Here is a 20,639-nt window from a genome sequence, read left to right as displayed (position 1 = left end):
TCATTCTCTGGGGACACCACTTTATCTGCTTACAGTTATGAGTTTGTAAAATTCATTACAAATTGTAATGCTAAATTATAAATTCTGGGAGGGCAAGAATCATGTCTGTCTTATTTACCTTTTTATTCCCAGTTCTAAGCAGATGGCTGGCACTTAGTAGAAACTCAATAAATGTTAGATGGATCTAAGTCTCGTGTTCTGAAATTACTCAAAAAACAAATCCTGGATTTAAGTTTAATTCACCCTGACTTTAAATTATAGGTCATAAAGACTTTTAATAGAGACTGTTGCCGAATCAAAAAATAATAATGGAGAACCAGACCCCCGAAAAGATTGAACACCTGGTAAAAAGATAGAAATATCTGAAGGGTAGTAAAGTTGACACAGATAAATGCTTTTATTTAAATATCCAAGGGCTCTGACTGCCAAGGCCTGTAGCTTTATTTGTTTCTCATTTCTTTCTCAAAAGCTAACATTTAGTACCTTCTTAAAGTTTTTCCTTGAAACAAAATGTTAACTTTCTATATAATTTCAAATGTGATTATTGATTTGGTCAAACTAGGATATATTCTGCTCTTTCTAAGGCATGTTGTGAAAATAACTCAATGTCTATTTGCCTTGTCTGCTTAGAAAACAGATATGACAGTTAAACTTTTAAAAAATTCCTGTGGGTTCCTCCTGGGCTTTTTTGGTCCCTTTGGCCAGACCTGGATCATTTGTAATGGAGATTTTGCACAGATTTCACAAACTTTACTAATCTCTTCCACAAAAGGATAACCTTGGGGCATTCAGGTTGAGGAGTGGAATTTCAATGTTTCTTAGAATTTATTTAAGAAACCATGAATAGTAGCAGTGAATTCTAAAGTGTTAGAATTATTTTTTCTAGGAAAACTTTCTGGAGAAGAGCAAGCTCTCAGAGGATAGGGTGTGGATGTTTTAAATGAAATACAAGGAGACACAAAAGACAACAGAGAGTGTTGCCAAGAGAAAGTGGTAGATACGTGAAGATTACCTCAAAATGGATTAGAGACTTAAATGTAAGATCTGAAACCATGAAACTCCTAGAAGAAAACATAGGAAAAATCCTCCCTGACATGGGTCTTGGCAAGGATTTTCTGGATATGACACCTAAAGCACAAGTGACAAAACCAAAAATAAACAAGAGGGATTATATCAAGCTAAAAAGCTCCTGCACAGCAAAAGAATCAATCAGCAAAATGAACAGACAATCTATGAAATGAGAGAAAACATTTACAAACTATATCTGATAAGGGGTTAATATCCAAAATATATAAAGAACTCATACAACTCAATAACATAAAAGTAAACAATCCAATTTAAAAATAGTCAAAATACCTGGATAGGAATTTTCCAAAGAAGATATACAAATGGCCAACAGGTATATGAAAATGTGTTCAACATCACTAGTCATTAGGGAAATGCAAATCAAATCTACAGTGAGATAATACCTCATGCCTGTTAGAATGCCCATTATCAAAAATTATCAATAACAAATGCAGACAAGGATGTGGAGAAAGGGGAACACTTGTGCACTCTTTGTGTGATTGTAAACCAGTACAGCCATTACGGAAAATAGTATGGAGGATGCTCAAAAAATTAAAAATAAAACTACCATATGATTTGGCAATTCCACATCTGGGAATATATCCAAAGGGAATGAAAACACTAAGTCAAAAAGATATCTGGGGCTTCCTTGGTGATGCAGTGGTTGAGAGTCTGCCTGCCGATGCACGGGACACGGGTTCGAGCCCTGGTCTGGGAGGATCCCACATGCCGCGGAACAACTAGCCCCGTGAGCCACAATTGCTGAGCCTGCGCATCTGGAGCCTGTGCTCCGCAACAAGAGGGGCCGCGATAGTGAGAGGCCCGCGCACCGCAATGAGGAGTGGCCCCCAGTTGCCGCAACTAGAGAAAGCCCTCGCACAGAAACGAAGACCCAACACAGCCATAAATAAATAAATAAGTTTAATTAAAAAAAAAAAAAGTTTAAGGGGTTTAAAAAAAAAAGATATCTGCATCCACATTTTTATAGCCAAGACATAGAAATAACCTAAATGTCCACTGATGGATAAATAGATACAGAAATTTTGAGATACACTCTTTCTCTCTCTCTCTGTCTCTCTGTCTCTCTGTCTCTCTCTCTCTCTCTCACACACACAAGGTATATTATGCAGTCACATAAAATGAGAAAATCCTGCCATTTACAACAATATGGATGGACCTTGAGAGCATTATGCTAAGTGAAGTAAGTCAGACAAAGAAGGATAAATACTGTATGATCTCACTTATATGTGAAATCTTAAAAAGAAAACATAGAAAAAGAGATCAGATTTGTGGTTACCAGAGGTGGAGATGAGAAGTGGGGGAATTGGAGGAAGGCAGTCAAAAAGTACAAACTACCAGTTATCAGATAAATAAGTACTAGGGATGTAATGAACAACATGACAATTATAGTTAACACTGCCATATGATAGTAAATTCTGAGATTTCTCATCATGAGAAAAATTTCTTTTAATTTTTCTTTTTATTTTATCTGTATGAGAGGATGGATGCTAACTAAACTTACTACTATAGTAATTTCACAGTATATGTAAGTCAAACCATTCTTTATACCTTAAATTTATACAGTGATATATGTCAATTATATCTCTATAAAACTAGGGAAAAAAAGGGAAAGTAGTGACTCTTTGTTTATTTACTCAACAACTTTTATTGATTGTCTACTATGTGCCAGGCATTACATTTGATGCTTGGAGGATATAGTGGTAACCATATAGACAGGTTCCTGACCTAATGGAGATTACATTCCATTGGGGCAGACAGGAAAGAAAGTAATGCTACTGCTGGTTAGACATTTCTTGTGATCAGATTGCTCACATTCCAGTGGACATGAAGAAAATACTAGAAGATTGTGTCTCTGAGCTCCTTTTTCTCTGTCATGTTCTGATCATTGACTCTAATTCTGCCCTGTCCAGTTGGGATGCCATTCAGATGGGCAGGCATTATTCTCATTAGGACTCAGGTCTTAGAATCTTATAGGTGGTGAGACTTGGCAAAGTGGCTTTTCATCGTGTGAGCCAAGAGGGTAAAGAGGCCAACTGCCTCTTGGGGTCAGGAGACCCAGCATATTCATCCTCTGCTTTCCCAGTCCTCATCCTTAAGTTCCATCATTGCTTTCCACCTGGTCTTCGGCCCACAGAAGATTAGAGTTTGGGAAGCCTACCCAATTCTCTTTGCGCAGACTTCAACATAGCCTGAAGCTTCAACCACATAAGGTCACTGCAAGTCTGAGTTCTGCCTGCCTCAGGAGAGACATGTAGCCAGTCACAGAAATTATAATTACAGTCGAGTTGAAGGGGAATAAACATCTCCATTTCCCAGAATCTCTGTAGATTCTAAATTATAAATCTTTAACAAAGTGGACTTTGAACATGCATTATGGAAAAGTCATGTGATTGAAAATCATAGTTACTATGAATTAAACAATAGTTATGTTTCAGCAATTAGATTTGCTTCCTATTCTGCCACTAATCAATTGACTGTATTATCAAAACAATATCATGCATCTCCCCATAAGTTTCCTCTATATATAAAGAGACTGAAGTAGAAGACCTCTAGAATCTGCTTTTAAGATTCCATAGAGTGATCCTCTAGCATTCTTTGGAAAAGTCAAACACTTTAGCTGGTTATAATTCTATAAAAACTGATCCCAAATTTCTTCTCTGGCTGTATCTTTCTAACTCTACTGAGTAACCCTCTACTGCAACTACACTGGCAGATGCTGACTCTACTTCACCGGATTTGCACACCTATTTCCCTTCTTGGAATTCTTTCCTGCCTTCCATTCTTCTGGAGTATGCACTGTTGTGAAAGGCAGTCCTCCACAGGCCCTGAGAGTCCATGTGCACTATTTATGAGTGTACCAAACTTCAAGGACAATGCAACCTACCACATGCATAACATCTATCTGGGCTCATTGCCTCTCCATATGGGACTTGGAGACAGGGGAACAGGATAATTCTTTCCCATGCTGTGAGATTTAAGCTGTCTTGCTCTCATAATTTATGGAGTGGTGACAGGTTCATTCCTTACCATCCCCTGTGAGGTTGAAGCTCTTCCCTGACATGTACATTCATAAAGACCAAAATAAAATTCTATGTCACAAACACCCCAAAATCTAAAGACTTCACCATCATCCTCTGAGTATCTATGTGTTAAAGTTAAAAAAAAAAAAATTGACTACAAGGAAACCAAGGAAACAGAGAGGTTACCATGACTCCAGTTCTAATCCTCCGCTTTGAAAGTGCAGTACATTTATTACAACCTTGTTGCAGGGTTGATTAGGTGCAGGGAAAATGACTCCAGCAAACCAAACTCACAATTGACTGAAGTATAAACAGGGACCCAATTTGTTCATTTTCAGTGAGAAAGATAACTCTTATGTTCATCTGAAATGTGTTTGTCAGTATGACAATACATCCTTTTGCCACAAGCAGATCTATTTGAGAAACAAAATTACAGACCCAAGATTTCTTGGTGAGCATGGAATTGGAGCTAATGGAGTTGGTTAAGTGAGGCCAATATTTATGGGTGGAATCAGAGTAGGAGAGCTTATGGATCCTTCTCACTTTATGAATTTACCCACCACAGGAGACAAATCAAATTCTTGGTATAGGGCAACATTCCCCAGAGAATACTTTTGCTTGCTTATGCTCTATTGTTGCCCATCTATCTACTTTCTCATGGGACCTTCCTCCTCACTGCACTTCAGATATTAGACCTTGAACTTAAATTCAGTAGAGGGACAGACTTCATATGTGTTGGTCCAAAACTTCAGAAATTCCTGGCTGAAATGTGAAATTGGCCCCCATACACAAGGGCAAGGAGAAACCAAAGAAAGAGGCAAGCCACTCAAGATTGGTAGTTGGTAGGTTTAATAAGCAAAGGAATTCACATACCAGGTTTGTCTTGAGCAACCACAAGATGAGTAGAAATCTGCACCAGCCTGCCGTAATCTTAAAAGTTTATACAGAGGTCTTAATGGGGCTCAGTCACGCGTTCAGTCCAGATGATCTCAACAAAACATTGTTCTCTCAAGGCTGCATCCTTGAAAATGACTCTGGCTGTGGGCACTGTGAACACAACATACATGCAAGGACTGGTGAGGGGGTGAGGAGTCTCTGTCTGGCTCCAGCCTGCAGATCACCTTGCAGTCACATCCTCATGACCTCTTCCAACAATGTTTTAGACTTAAAGTTCCTTTTGTATCTATCTAATTTATCTCTATCTAATGTTTAATTCTCATCAGAGCCATAAAAGGAGAGAGAGAGTATGGAAGATTTGCAAAGGCTCGCCTTCAATATACTGCAATTTAAGAAATTACAATTATATTTTTCTTCCATTTTTATTGAGACATAATTGACATACAGTACTGTATAACTTAGGATGTACAGCATGATGATTTGACTTATATACAGCATGAAGTGATTATCGCAAGAAGTTTAGTGAACATCCATCATCCAATATAGGTACAAAATTGAAGAAATAGAAAAACATTTTTCCTTTTGATGAGAACTCTTAGGATTTACTTTCTTAACAACTTTCATTTACAAAACACATAGTGTAATTTGATTGGTCCTGTACATTACATCCTTAATACCTATTTATAACTACATTTTCACTGCCTCCATCCAATTCCCCTTCTCCCCAGCCCCACCCTTCTGCCTCTGGTATCCACAAATCTGATCTCTTTTTCTATGAGATTGCTTGTTTTTGAAGTATAATTGCCCTACAACACTCTGTTAGTTCCTGTTACAAATCATAGTGATTCAACATTTCTAGACATTTCAAAATGATCACAATAATCTATTTATGTTATACCATACAGAGATATTGTGTAGTTATTGACTATGTACCCCACACTATATATTTCATACCCATGGCTCACTTATTTTGCAACTGAAAGTTTATATCTCTTTTTTTTTAAGTTTATATCTCTTAATCACCCTCACCTATTTCTTTTCTCCTCCTATCCCTCCACTCTGGCAACTACATGTTGATTCTCTGTATCTATAACTCTGTTTCTGTTTTGTTTTATTTGTTCATTTGCTTTGTTTTTTAGAATCCACATATAAGTGAAATCATACAGGATCAGTCTTTCTCTGTCTGACTTATTTCATGAAGTATAATACTCCCTAGGTCCATCCACATTGTCACAAATGGCAAGATTTCACTCTTTTTTATGGCTGATATTCAAGTATGTATGTATACACCCCACATCTTCTTTCATTCATCTATTTATGGGCATTTAGGTTGTTTCCATACCTTGGCTATTATAAATAATGCTGCAATGAACATAAGGGAGCATATATCTTTTCTATTTAGTGTGTTTCTTTTCTTTGGATAAATACACAAGACTGGAATTGCTGGGTTATATGGCAGTTGTATTTTTAGACTTTTGAGGAACCTTCATTCTGTTTTCCACAGTGGCTGCACCAATTCACACTCCCACCAACAGTGCACAAGTCTTCCCTTTTCTCCATATCCTCACCAACACTTATTATATGTTGTCTTTTTGATAATAGCCATTCTCACAGGTATGAGGTGATATCTCCTTGTAGTTTTGATTTGTATTTCCCTGATGATTGTGAACGTTGAGCATCTTTTCATGTGCCTGTTGGCCATTTGTATGTCTTCCTTGGAAATATGTCTATTTGGGTCCTCTGCCCATTTTTTACTTAGGTTGCTTGTTTCTTTGTTATTGAGTTATATGAGTTCTTTGTATATTTTAGGTATTAACCCCTTATTGGATATATTGTTTACAAATATCTTCTCCCATTAAGGAGGTTGATTTTTTGCTTTGTTGATAGTTTCTCTCACTGTGGAAAACCTTTTGGGTGACATAGTCACATTTGTTTATCTTTTGCTCATTTGCCTTACCTGAAGAGACACATCCAAACAAATATTACTAACACTGATGTCAAAGAGTATACTGTCTATGTTTTATGAATTTTTATGGTTTGAGGTATTATATTTAACTCTTTCATCTATTTTTAATGTTTTTGTGCATGGCATGAGAGAGTGGTTCACTTTGATTCTTTTACATAAAGCTGTCAAGTTTTCTCAACACCGTTTATTGAAGAAGCTGTCTTTTCCCCATTGTATATTCTTGTCTCCTTTGTCATAGACTATGTTGCCCATATAAGTGTGGGTTTAGTTCTGGGCTCTCTGTCCTCTTTTGGTGATCTATGTGTCTGCTTTTATACCAGTACTGTACTGTTGTGATTACTGTAGATTCGTGGTATAGTTTGAAAACAGGGAGCTAGATAATTTCAACCTGTTCTTCTCATAATTGTTTTGGCTAGTTGGGAGTCTTTTGTGTTTTGTACATTGTTTAGAATTATTTGTTCTAGTTCTGTGAAGAATGCTATTGGTATTTTGCTAGAGACTGCATTGAAACTATAGATTGCCTTGGGTAGTATGATCATTTTAACAATATTAATTATAAAAATCCATGAACATGACATATTATTCCATCTGTTTGTGTAATCTTCAATTTCTTTCATCAGTGTCTTATATTTTTTCATGTACAGATCTTTTACCTCCTTAGGCTTATTCTTAGGTATTTTATTCTTTTTGATGTGATAGTAAATGAAATTGATTTATTAATTTATCTTTATGATAGTTCATTATTAGTATGTAGAAATGCAACAGATTTATTTTGTATATTAATTTTGTATCCTGCACTTTTCCAAATTCACTGATAGCTCTAGAGTTTTTTGGTGGCATCTTTAGGATTTTTCAATGTATAGTACCTTGTCATCTGAAAAGAGTGAGTTATACTTCTTCTTTTCCAATTTGGATACTAATTATTTAATTATTTATATTTTATTTTCTGATTGTTGTGGCTAAGCCATCCAATACTGTGTTGAATAAAAATGTTAATAGTGAACATCCTTCTCTGGCTCCTGATCTCGGAGAAAATGACTTTAGATTTAGATTTTAGCATACATAGATGTATGCTCATCATATATGTCCTTTATTATGTTGAGCTATTATTCTTTTATACACACCTGTTAAGAGTTTTTATCCCAAACGGATCTTGAATTTTGCCACATGTTTTCTCTGCCCATATTAAGATGATCATGTGATTTTTATCCTTCATTTTGTTAATGTAGCATATTACATTGATTGATTTGCAGATACTGAACCATCCTTGCATCCTTGGGATAAATACCACTTGATCATGATGTATGATGATTCCAATGTATTGGTAAGTACAGTTTCCTAGTATTTTCTCGAGGATTTTTGCATTGATGTTCATCACTGATATAGGCCTGTAATTTTCTTTTTTGTGGTATCTTTGTCTGATTTTGGTATCAGGACCTCATAAATGAGTTCAGAAGTGTTATTTCCTCAGAATTTTTTTGGAATAGTTTGAGAAGGAGAGTTTTTAACTCTTCTCTAAATGTTTCATAGAATTCACCTATGAAGCCATCTGGTCCTGTACTTTTGTTTGTTTGGAGTTTTTAATTACTGATTCAATTTCATGACTGGAAATATTTCTGTTTTTATTTTCCATTTCTTCCTGGTTCAGTCTTGGGAGATTTTAAATTTCTAGAAATATGTCCATTTCTTTCAGGTTTTCCATTTTATTGGCATATAATTGTTCATATAATTTCTTATGATCCTTTCTATTTCTATGGTGTTGGTTTTAAGTTCTCCTTTTTCATTTCTGATTTGGTTGATTTGAGCCTCTCTCCTTTTTCGTGATGAGTCTGGCTAAAGGTTTACCAATTTTGTTTATCTTTTCAAAGAACCAATTTCATTGATTTTTTCTTTTAGTCTCTATTTCATTTATTTCTGCTCTAATTTTTATGATTTACTTCCTTCTGCTATGGATTTTCTTTATTTTTCTTTTTCTACTTCTTTTAGGAGTAAGTTTGGATTATTTTTTTTGATATTTTTCTTATTTCCTGAGGTAGGTTTTATCACAATAAACATCTGTCTTAGAACTGCTTTTGTTGTGTCCCATAGATTTTGGAATGTTGTGTTTTCTTTTTCATTTGTCTGAAGGTTTTTTTTTTTAATTTCTTCCTTGATTTCTCCAGTGATCCACTGGCTACTAAAGAGTAGCATATCATTTAGCCTCCATGTGTTTGCCTTTTTTGCAGCTTTTTCTTGTAGATGTTTTCTAATCTCGTAGTGTTGTGGTTGAAAAAGATGCTAGATATGATTTCAATTTTCTTTACTGAGACTTCTTTTGTATACTAGCATATGATCTATCCTGGAGAATGCTCCATGTGCACTGGAAAAGAATATTCAGTAGCTTTTTGATGGAATGTTTTATACATATTGATTAAGTTCATTTGGTCTAATGTGTCACTTAAAGCAAGCATTTCTATTGCTTTTCTGTCTGGATGATCTGCCCATTAATCTAAGTGGTCTGATAAAGTCTCATACTATTATTGTGTTACTGTCAATTTTTTTTAATTTCATGTCTGTTAATATTTGGTTTATGTATTTAGGTGCTTCTATGTTGGATGCATCTGTATTTATAAAAGTTATATCTTCTTCTTGGCTTGATACCTCGATCATTATGTAATGTCCTTCTCTGTCTCTTGTTACAGTCTTTGTTTTAAAGTCTATTTTGTCTCATATAAGTATTGTTATCCTGGTTTTCCTTTAATTTCCAGTTGCATGGAATACCTTTTGCCAACCATTCAGTTTCAATCTGTGTGTGTCTTTAGATCTAAAATGAGTTTCTTGATAAAAATATAACAAGCTAGAGATTACCTCAAGATGGCAGAGTAGAAGGATGTGTGCTCAGTCCTTCTTATGAAACACCAAAATCAAAATTAACTGCTTAACAACTGTCAACAACAACAATAAAAATGCTGGAACCTACCAAAAAATACTCTACATCCAAAGACAAGATACTCTACATCCAAAGACAAAGAAGATACTCTACATCCAAAGACAAAGAAGAAACCACAACAAGACAGCAAGAGGGGCTCAATCACGATAAAATCAAATCCCATACCTGGAACCACAGACTGGAAAACAATTATACCATAGAAGTTTTCCCACTGGAGTGAAAGTTCTGAGCCCCATGTCAGGCTTCCCAGCCTGGGGGTCCAGTGATGCAAGGAGGACCCCCCAGAGAATCTGGTTTTGAAGGTCAGCACAGGTATTACACAGGACTTGGGAAAACAGAAACTCCATGCTTGGAGGGCATGCACAAAGTCTTGTGTGCACCAGGACACAGAGGGAAAATGTAGTGATCCCATAAAAGACTGGGCCAGGGCTTCCCTGGTGGCACAGTGGTTGAGAGTCCACCTGCCAATGCAGGGGACATGGGTTCGTGCCCCAGTCTGGGAAGATCCCATGTGCCATGGAGCAGCTGGGCCCGTGGGCCATGGCTGCTAAGCCTATGTGTCCGGAGCCTGTGCTCCATAACAGGAGAGGCCACAACAGTGAGAGGCCCACATACCACAAAAAAAAAAAAAAAAAAAAAAGACTGGGCCAGACCTAGCCACTATTATTGGAGGATCTCTTGCAGAGGCAGGGAGGTCTGTGGTTCACTATGGGGACAAAGTCACTGGCAGAAACAGTTCTGGTGTGTACTCATTGGTGTGAGCCCTCCTAGAGGCTGTCATTAGCTCCAGCCAACAGCCTATAGGCTCCAGTGCTGGGAAGCCTCAGGCCAAACAACCAATAGGGCAGGAATGCAACCCCACCAAGCAGCAGACAAGTGACTTAAAGTCTTACTGAGCACGGCCGTGCCCACCAATGGGATAAGACACAGCTCCACCCACCACCAGTCTCTCAAATCAGGAAACCTGCACAAGCCTCTTTGATGGCCTTATCTGTCAGAGGACAGCCACCAGAAGCAAGAAGAACTACAGTCCTGCAGCCTGCACAACAGGAACCACAATCACAGAAAGTTAGACAAAATGAAACAGCACAGGAATATGTCCCAGATGAAGGAACACAAATAAAACCTGAGAAGAGCAACTAAGTGAAGTGGAGATAGGCAACCTTATGGAAAAAGAATTGAGTAATGATAGTGAAGATGATCCAGGATATCGGAAAAAGAATGGAGGCAAGGATTGAGAAGATGCAAGAAATGTTTAACAAAGACCTAGAAGAACTAAAGAACAAACAGAGATGAACAATCAAATATCTGAAGTAAAAAATACAATGGAAGGAATCAATAGCAGAATAACTGATGCAGAAGAACAGGTAAGTGAACTGTGTATGGAAGATAGAATGGTGGAAATCACTGCCACAGAACAGAATAAAGAATGAAAAGAAATGAAGACAGTCTAACAGACCTCTGTTACAACATTAAATGCACAAACATTTGCATTATAGGGGTCCCAGAAGGATAAGAGAAAGGACCTGAGAAAATATTTGAAGAGATAATAGCTGAAAATTTCCCTAACATGGGAAAGGAAACAGTCACCCAATTCCAGTAAGCACAAAGAGTCTTAGATAGGATAAACCCAAGGAGGAACATGCCAAGACACATGGTCATCAAAATGGCAAAAATTAAAGACAAAGAAAAAATATTAAAAACAACAAGCAAAAAGCAACAAATAACATAAAAGGAAACTCCCATAAAATTATCAACTGATTTCTCAGCAGAAACTCTGAAGGTCAGAAGGGAGTGGTGAACTATATTTAAAGTGATGAAAGGGAAGAACCTACAAAAAAGAATACTCTACCCAGCAAGGTTCTCATTCAGATTTGATGGAGAAATCAAAAGATTTACAGGCAAGCAAAAGCTAAGAGAATTCAGCACCACAAACCAGATTTGAAACAAATCCTAAAGGAACTTCTCTAAGTGGAAAAGAAAAGGTCACAACTAGAAACAAGAAAATTATGAATGAAAAAGCTCACTGGTAAAGGCAAACACACAGTAATGGTAGGAAGTCATCCACACACAAATATGATATCAAAACCATCAACTGTGAGAACACAATGCTGGATATCAGAAATGCATTTGAAATTAAAAGATCAGCAATTTAAAACAATCTTACTTATATATAGACTGCTATATCAAAACCTCAGGGTAACAACAAATGGAAATTCTACAATGGATACACACACACACAAAGAAAAAGAATCCAAACACAACACTAAAATTAGTCATCAAATCACAAGAGAAGAGAAAAAAAGAGGAAGGGAAGAAAAAAGACCTACAAAAACAAATCCAAAACCATTGACAAAATGATAATAGGAACATACATATTGATAATTACCATAAACATAAATGAATTAAATGCTCTAACCAAAAGACAAAGACTGGCTGAATGGGTACAAAAACAAGACCCATATATATGCTGTCTACAAGAGACCCATTTCAGACGTAAGGACACATATAGACTGAAAGTGAGGGGATAGAGAAAGGAATTCCATGCAAATGGAAATCAAAAGAAAACTGTAGTAACAAATACTCATATCAGGCAAAATAGACTTTAAAATAAAGACTGTTACAGAGACAAAGAAGGACACTGAATAATCATCAAGGAATCAATCCAAGAAGAAGATAAAACAATTATAAATATATATGCACCCAACATAGGAGCACCTCAATATATAAGGCAAATACTAACAGCCATAAAGGAAGAAACTGACAGTAACACAATAATAGTGGGGACTTTAACATCCCACTTTTGTCAATGAACAGATCATCCAGACAGAAAATCAATAAGGAAACACAGGCCTTAAATTACACATTAGATCAGATGAACTTAACTGATATTTATAGAACATCCCATCCAAAAGCAGCAGAAAACACATTCTTCTCTTGTGCCCCTGGAACATTCTCCAGGATTGACCACATGCTGGGCCACACAGCAAGCTTCAGTAAATTTAAGAAAATTGAAATCATACCAAGCATCTTTTCTGACCACAACACTATGAGAGTAGAAATCAACTACAAGAAAAAATTCTAAAAAACACAAACTCATGGAGGCTTAGCAATATGCTACTAAAGAACAAATGGGTAATGAAGAAATCAAAGAGGAAGCAACAACAAAAAAAATAGCTAGAGACAAATGAAAATGAGAGCACAATGATCCAAAACCTATTGTATTTAGCAAAAGCAGTCCTAAGAGGGAAGTTTATTCCAATAAAATCTTACCTCAAGAAACAAGAAACATCACAAAGAAACAACCTAACCTTATACCTAATGCAACTAGAGAAAGAACAACAAACCCAAAGTTAGCAGAAGGAAAGAAATCATAAAGATGAGAGCAGAAATAAATGAAATAAAAACAAGGAAAACAATAGAAAAGATCAATGAAACTTAAGACTGGTTTTTTTTGAAAAGATAAAAAATATTGATAAAGCTTTATCCAGACTCATCAACAAGAAAAGGGAGATGGCTCAAATCAAATATGAACAGACCAATCACAAGCACTGAAATGGAATCAGTAATTTTAAAACTCCTAACAAAAAAATAATACAGGACCACATGGCTTCACAGGTGAATTCTATCAAACATTTAGAAAAGAGTTAACACCTATCCTTATGAAAATATTCCCAAAAATTGCAGAGGAAGGAATAGACCTGAAGTCATTCTATGGGGCCACAATCACCCTGATACCAGAACCAAACAAAGATACCAGAGAAAAAGAAAATTACAAGCCAATATCACTGGTGAACATAGATGCAAAAAAAATCCTCAACAGATTACTAGCAATGCAAATCCAACAATACATTAAAAGTATTACACACCCTGATCAAGTAAGAATTATCCCAGGGATGCAAGGATTTTTCAATATACACAAATCAATCGGTGTGAAACACCAGATCAACAAATTGAAGAATAAAAACAATATGATGATCTCAACAGATGTAGAAAAAAACTTCTGACAAAATTCAGCACTCATTTATGAAAATAACTCTCCAGAAAGTGGTCATAGAAGAAACATACCTCAATATAATAAATGCTATATATGACAAACCTACAGCAAAGATCATACTCAATGGTGAAAACCTGAAAGTATTTGCTCTAAGATGAGGAACAGGCAAGGATGTCCGCTCTCACCACTTTTATTCAACATAATTTTAGAAGTCCTAGCCACAGTAATCAGAGAAGAAAAAGAAAGAAAAGGAATCCAAATTGGAAAAAAAGGAGTAAAACTGTCACTGTTTGCAAATTACATGATACTATACATAGAAAATCCTAAAGATGCTACCAGAAAACTACTAAATCACATCAATGAATTTGGTAAAGTGGCAGGATTCAAAATTTATACGCAGAAAACTGTTGCAATTCTCTATACTAACAACAAAAGATTTTTCAGAAAGAAAAATTAAAGAAACAATCTCATTTATCATTGCATCAAAAAATAACAAAATACCTAGGAATAAACATACCTAAGTAGACAAAATATCTGTACTCCAAAAACTATAAGATGCTGATGAAAGAAATCAAAGATGACACAAACAGATGGAAAGATATACCATGTTCTTAGATGTAGAATTCATATTGTCAAAATGATTATACTACCAAAGGATATCTACAGATTGAATGCAATCCCTACTAAATTAGCAATGGCATTTTTCACAGAACTAGAACAAAAGGTCTTAAAATTTGTATGGAGACAAAAAAGACCCTGAATAGCTAAAGCAACATTGAGAAAGAAAAACAGAGCTGGAGGAATCAGGATCCCTGACTTCAAACTATACTACAAAGCTACAGTCACCAAAACAGTATGGCAGTGACACAAAAACAGAAATATAGATCAATGAAACAGGATAGAAAGCCCAGAAATGAACCCATGCACCTATGGTCAATTAATCTACAACAAAGAAGGCAAGACTATACAATGGAGGAAAGACAGTCTCTTCAATAAATGGTGCTGGGAAAACTGGACATCTACATGTAAAAAAATGAAATTGGAACCGACTTGAACACCACCTTCAAAAATAAACTCAAAATCGGTTAAAGACCTTAATGTAAGAAGAGATATTATAAAAGTCTTAGAGGAAAACATAAGAAGAACATTCTCTGACATAAATCACAGCAATATCTTTTTCAATATATCTCCCAGAGTAATGGAAATAAAAACAAAAATAAACAAATGAGACCTAATTAAATTCAAAACCTTTTGCACAGCAAAAGAAACCATAAAAAAATGAAAAGACAACACAAAAATAGGAGAAAATATTTGCAAATGATGCAACTGACAAAGAATTAGTCTCCAAAATGTACAAACAGCTCATGCAGCTCAATACCATAAAAACAAACAACCCAGTCAAAAAATGGGTGGGGGGGTGGCAATTCACCATTGGTCAAAAAGGAATCCAAAGCTTAGAATGATACGAAACATGTCAGGTCTCAGAGTTTGTAATGGTGGACAGTGGTGGAAACTCAGGATTCCAGAGCTCAGGCTTCCATAGGTCCTAGCACAGCATGTTTGTGAATGAAAAAAAATTAGGCACTCCTTATGAATCAACAGAAGCTGTGTGGCTGACAGGGTCTTGGTGCTCCGGCCAGGTGTCAGGCCTGAGCCTTGGAGTTGGGAGAGCCAAGTTCAGGACATTGGTCCACCAGACACATCACGGCCACTCATAATATCAATTGGTGAGAGCTCTCTAAGAGTTCTCCATCTCAACGTTAAGACCCAGCTCCACTCAATGACCAACAAGCACCAGTCCTGGACACCCCATGCCAAACAACTAGCAAGACAGGAACACAAACACACCCGTTAGCAGAGAGGCTGCATAAAATCATAATAAGTTCACAGACACCTCAAGACACACCACCAGACATGGTCCTGCCCACCAGAAAGGCAAGATCCAGCCTCATTGATCAGAACACAGGCACGAGTCCCTTCCACCAGGAAGCCTACACAGACGACTAAACCAACCTACCCCACTGAAGGCAGACACCAAAAAAAATGGAAACTACAGACATGCAGCCTGTGAAAAGCAGACACCAAACACAGTAACTTAAGTAAAATGAGAAGACAGAGAAATACACAGCAGATGAAGGAGCAAAGTAAAACCGCCCAGACAAAACAAATGAAGAGGAAATAGGCAGTCTACCTGAAAAAAAATTCAGAGTAATGATAGTAAAGATGATCCAAAATCTTGAAAATAGAATGGAGAAAATACAAAAAAAAAAAAAAACAATTAACAAGGACCTAGAAGAACTAAAGAGCAAAAAAAAAAAAAAAAAAAATGACGAACAATACAATAAATTAAATTAAAAATTCTCTAGAAGGAATAAATAGCAGAATAACTGAGGCAGAATGGATAAGTGACCAGGAAGATAAAATAATAGAAATAACTACCACAGAGCAGAATAAAGAAAAAAGAATGAAAAGAATTTAGGACAGTCTCAGAGACCTCTGGGACAACATTAAATGCACCAACATTAGAATTATAGGAGTCCCAGAAGAAGAAGAGAAAAACAAATGGTCTCAGAAAATGTTTGAAGAGATTATAGATGAAAACTTCCCTAGTATGGGAAAGGAAATAGTCAATCAAGTCCAAAGGGCAGAGAGTCCCATACAGGATAAATCCAAGGAGAAACATGTCAAAACACATATTAATCAAACTAACAAAAATTAAATACAAAGAAAAATTATGGAAAGCAGCAATGGAAAATCAACAAATGACATACAAGGGAATCCCCATAAGGTTAACAGACGATCTTTCAGCAGAAACTCTGCAAGCCAGAAGGGTGCGCCAGGACATGTTTAAAGGGATGAAAGGGAAACAGCTACAGCCAAGATTACTCTACCCAGCAAGGATCGCATTCAGATTCGATAGAGAAATTAAAACCTTTACAGACAAGCAAAAGCTAACAGAATTCAGCACAACTAAACCAGCTTTAAAACAAATGCTTAAGGAACTTCTCGACGCAGGAAACATAAGAGAAAGAAAAGACCTACAAGGGGAAACCAAAATCAACTAAGAAAATGGTAATAGGAGCATACATATTGATAATTACCTTAAATGTAAATGAATTAAATGCTCAAACCAAAAGACATAGACTGGTTGAATGGATACAAAAATAAGACCCATATATATCCTGTCTACTTCAGACCTAGGGACACATACAGACTGAAAGTGAGGGGATGGAAAAAGATATTGATGCAGATGGAAATCAAAAGAAAGCTGGAGTAGCAATTCTCATATCAGACAAAATAGACTTTAAAATAAAGACTATTATGAGAGACAAAGAAGGACACTACATAATGATCAAGGGATAATTCAAGAAGAAGATATAACAATTGTAAATATTTATGCATCTAACATAGGAGCACCTCAATACATAAGGCAAATACTAACAGCCATAAAAGGGGAAATTGACAGTAACACAATAATAGTAGGAGATTTTAATACCCCACTTTCACCAATGGACAGATCAACAAAAATGAAGATAAAAAAGGAAACACAAGCTTTAAATGACACATTAAACAAGATGGACTTAATTGATATTTATAGGACATTCCATCCAAAAACAACATAATTCACTTTCTTACCAAGTGTTCATGGAACATTCTCCAGGATAGATCATATCTTGGGTCACAAATCAAGCCTTGGTAAATTTAAGAAAATTGAAATTGTATCAAGTATCTTTTCTGACCACAATGCTATAAGACTAGATATCAATTACAGGAAAAAAACTGCAAAATACACAAACACATGGAAGCTAAACAATATACTACTAAATAACCAAGATCACTGAAGAAATAAAATAAGAAATCAAAAAATACCTAGAAACAAATGACAATGAAAACATGATGACCCAAAACCTATAGGATGCAGCAAAAGCAGTTCTAAAAGGGAAATTTAGAGCAATACAATATTCCCTCAAGAAACAAGAAAAATCTCAAATGAAAAACCTAACCTAACAGTTTATTCCAAAACTATGTTGAAGCCACAATCAACATCATTCTCAATGGTGAAAAACTGAAACCATTTCCACTAAGATCAGGAACAAGACAACTTGCCCACACTCACCACTGTTTTTCAAAATAGTTTTGGAACTTTTAGCCACAGCAAGCAGAGGAGAAAAGGAAATAAAAGGAATCCAAATTGAAAAAGAAGAAGTAAAACTGTCACTGCTTGCAGATGACATTATACTACACGCAGAGAATCCTTAAGATGCTATCAGAAAACTACTAGAGCTAATCAATGAATTTGGTAAAGTATCAGGATACAAAATTAATGCACAGAAATCTCTTGCTTTCCTATACACTAATGATAAAAAATCTGAAAGAGAAATTAAGGAAACACTCCCATTTACCATTGCAAAAAAAAGAATAAAATACCTAGGAATAAACCTACCTAAGGAGACAAAAGACCTGTATGCAGAAAACTGTACTGATGAAAGAGATTAAAAACTATACTGATGAACGACACTGATGAAAGAAATTAAAGATGATACAAACAGATGGATAGATATACCATGTTCTTGGATTGGAAGAATCAACATTGTGAAAACGACTGTACTACTGAAAAGCAGTCTACAGATTCAATGCAATCCCTATCAAAGTACCAATGGCATTTTTCACAGAACTAGAACAAAAAATTTCACAATTTGTGTGGAAACACAAAAGACCCCGAATAGCCAAAGCAATCTGGAGAAAGAAAAACGGAGTTGCAGAAATCAGGCTCCTTGAATTTGGACTATAGTTCAAAGCTACAGCAATCAAGACAGTATGGTACTGGCACAAAAACAGAAATATAGATTCATGGAACAGGATAGAAAGCCCAGAGGTAAACCCATGCACACATGGTCAACTTATCTTTGACAAAGGAGGCAAGAATATACAGTGAAGCAAAGACAGCCTCTTCAATAAGGGGTGCTGGGAAAACTGGACAGCTCCATGTAAAAGAATGAAATTAGAACACTCCCTAACACCATACACAAAAATAAACTCAAAATGGATTAGAGACCTAAATGTAAGAATGGACACTATAAAACTCTTAGAGGAAATTATAGGCAGAACACTCTATGACATAAATCACAGCAAGATCCTTTTTGACCCATCTCCTAGAGAAAGGGAAATAAAAACAAAAATTAAGAAATGGGACCTAATGAAACTTCAAAGCTTTTGCACACCAAAGGAAACCATAAACAAGATGAAAAAACAACCCTCAGATTGGGAGAAAATATTTGCAAATGAAGCAACTGACAAAGGTTTAATCTTCAAAATTTACAAGCAGCTCATGCAGCTCAATATCAAAAAAACAAAAAACCCAATCCAAAAATGGGCAGAAGACCTAAATAGACATTTCTCCAGAGAAGATATACAGATTGCCAACAAACACATGAAAGGAAGCTCAATGTCATTAATCATTAGACAAATGCTAATCAAACTACAATGAGGTATTACCTCACACCAGTCAGAATGGCCATCATCAAAAAGTCTACAAACAATAAATGCTGGAGAGGGTGTGGAGAAAAGGGAACCCTCCTGCACTGTTGGTCAAAATGTAAATTGATACAGCCACTCTTGAGATCAGTATGGAGGTTCCTTAAAAATCTAAAAATAGAGCTACCATATGACCCAGCAATCCCACTACTAGGTATATACCCTGAGAAAAACATAATTCAAAAAGAATCATGTTCCACAATGTTCATTGCAGCTCGGTTTACAGTAGCCAGGACATGGAAGCAACATAAGTGTCCATCGACAGATGAATGCAAAAATAAGTTGTGGCCCTACAATTATTTTTAAAGATTCTACCTGTACCAACTTTTTAACCTCCATGAGCGCAATGTTGGGTGACCCATTCCCCTCAGAGCCCTTTACCAGACCTGTATTTCCATCCCTAGCTGATATAATTATTGAGTAATCACCCCCAGCTGATGGAACTGCCACACTAAGAATTTAACATACCTAACCCACAGTATATGGGGTTATCCCACAGCCAATGATTGACTTATGTAGGGAGTACAAAAGCCAGCTCTATGCCTCAAAAAGGTCAGTACTTCAGTGATGTTTATGTACCACAGTCCCCATCCCCAAACCCTGGTTCAAATCTAGACTTGACTTGAGACCTCATCCTTACTCCAATCTTTACCCTCACATTTTCTCCTCTGCTCTCCCCCAACAGGTCCTTCTTTTTTTTTTTTTTTTTTTAATTCCTCACTTTATTTATTTATTTATTTATTTTTAATTTTTTTATTAGTTTCTGCTTTATAACAAAGTGAATCAGTCATACATATACATCGGTTCCCACATCCCTTCCCTCATGCATCTCCCTCCCTCCCACCCTCCCCATCCCACCCCTCCAGGCGGTCACAAAGCACCGAGCTGATCTCCCTGTGCTCTGCGGCTGCTTCCCACTATCTATCTACCTTACGTTTGGTAGTGTATATATGTCCATGCCTCTCTTTCGCTTTGTCACAGCTTACGCTTCCCCCTCCCAATATCCTCAAGTCCACTCTCAAGTAGGTCTGTGTCTTTATTCCTGTTTTACCCCTAGGTTCTTCATGACATTTTTTTTTTTAATTCCGTATATATGTGTTAGCATACGGTATTTGTCTTTCTCTTTCTGACTTACTTTACTCTGTATGACAGACTCTAGGTCCATCCACCTCATTACAAATAGCTCAGTTTCGTTTCTTTTTATGGCTG

Source organism: Mesoplodon bidens (genome assembly GCF_964165515.1).
Source record: "Mesoplodon bidens genome assembly, chromosome: 7".
NCBI lineage: Eukaryota > Metazoa > Chordata > Mammalia > Artiodactyla > Ziphiidae > Mesoplodon > Mesoplodon bidens.
This window is presented reverse-complemented; position numbering follows the sequence as displayed.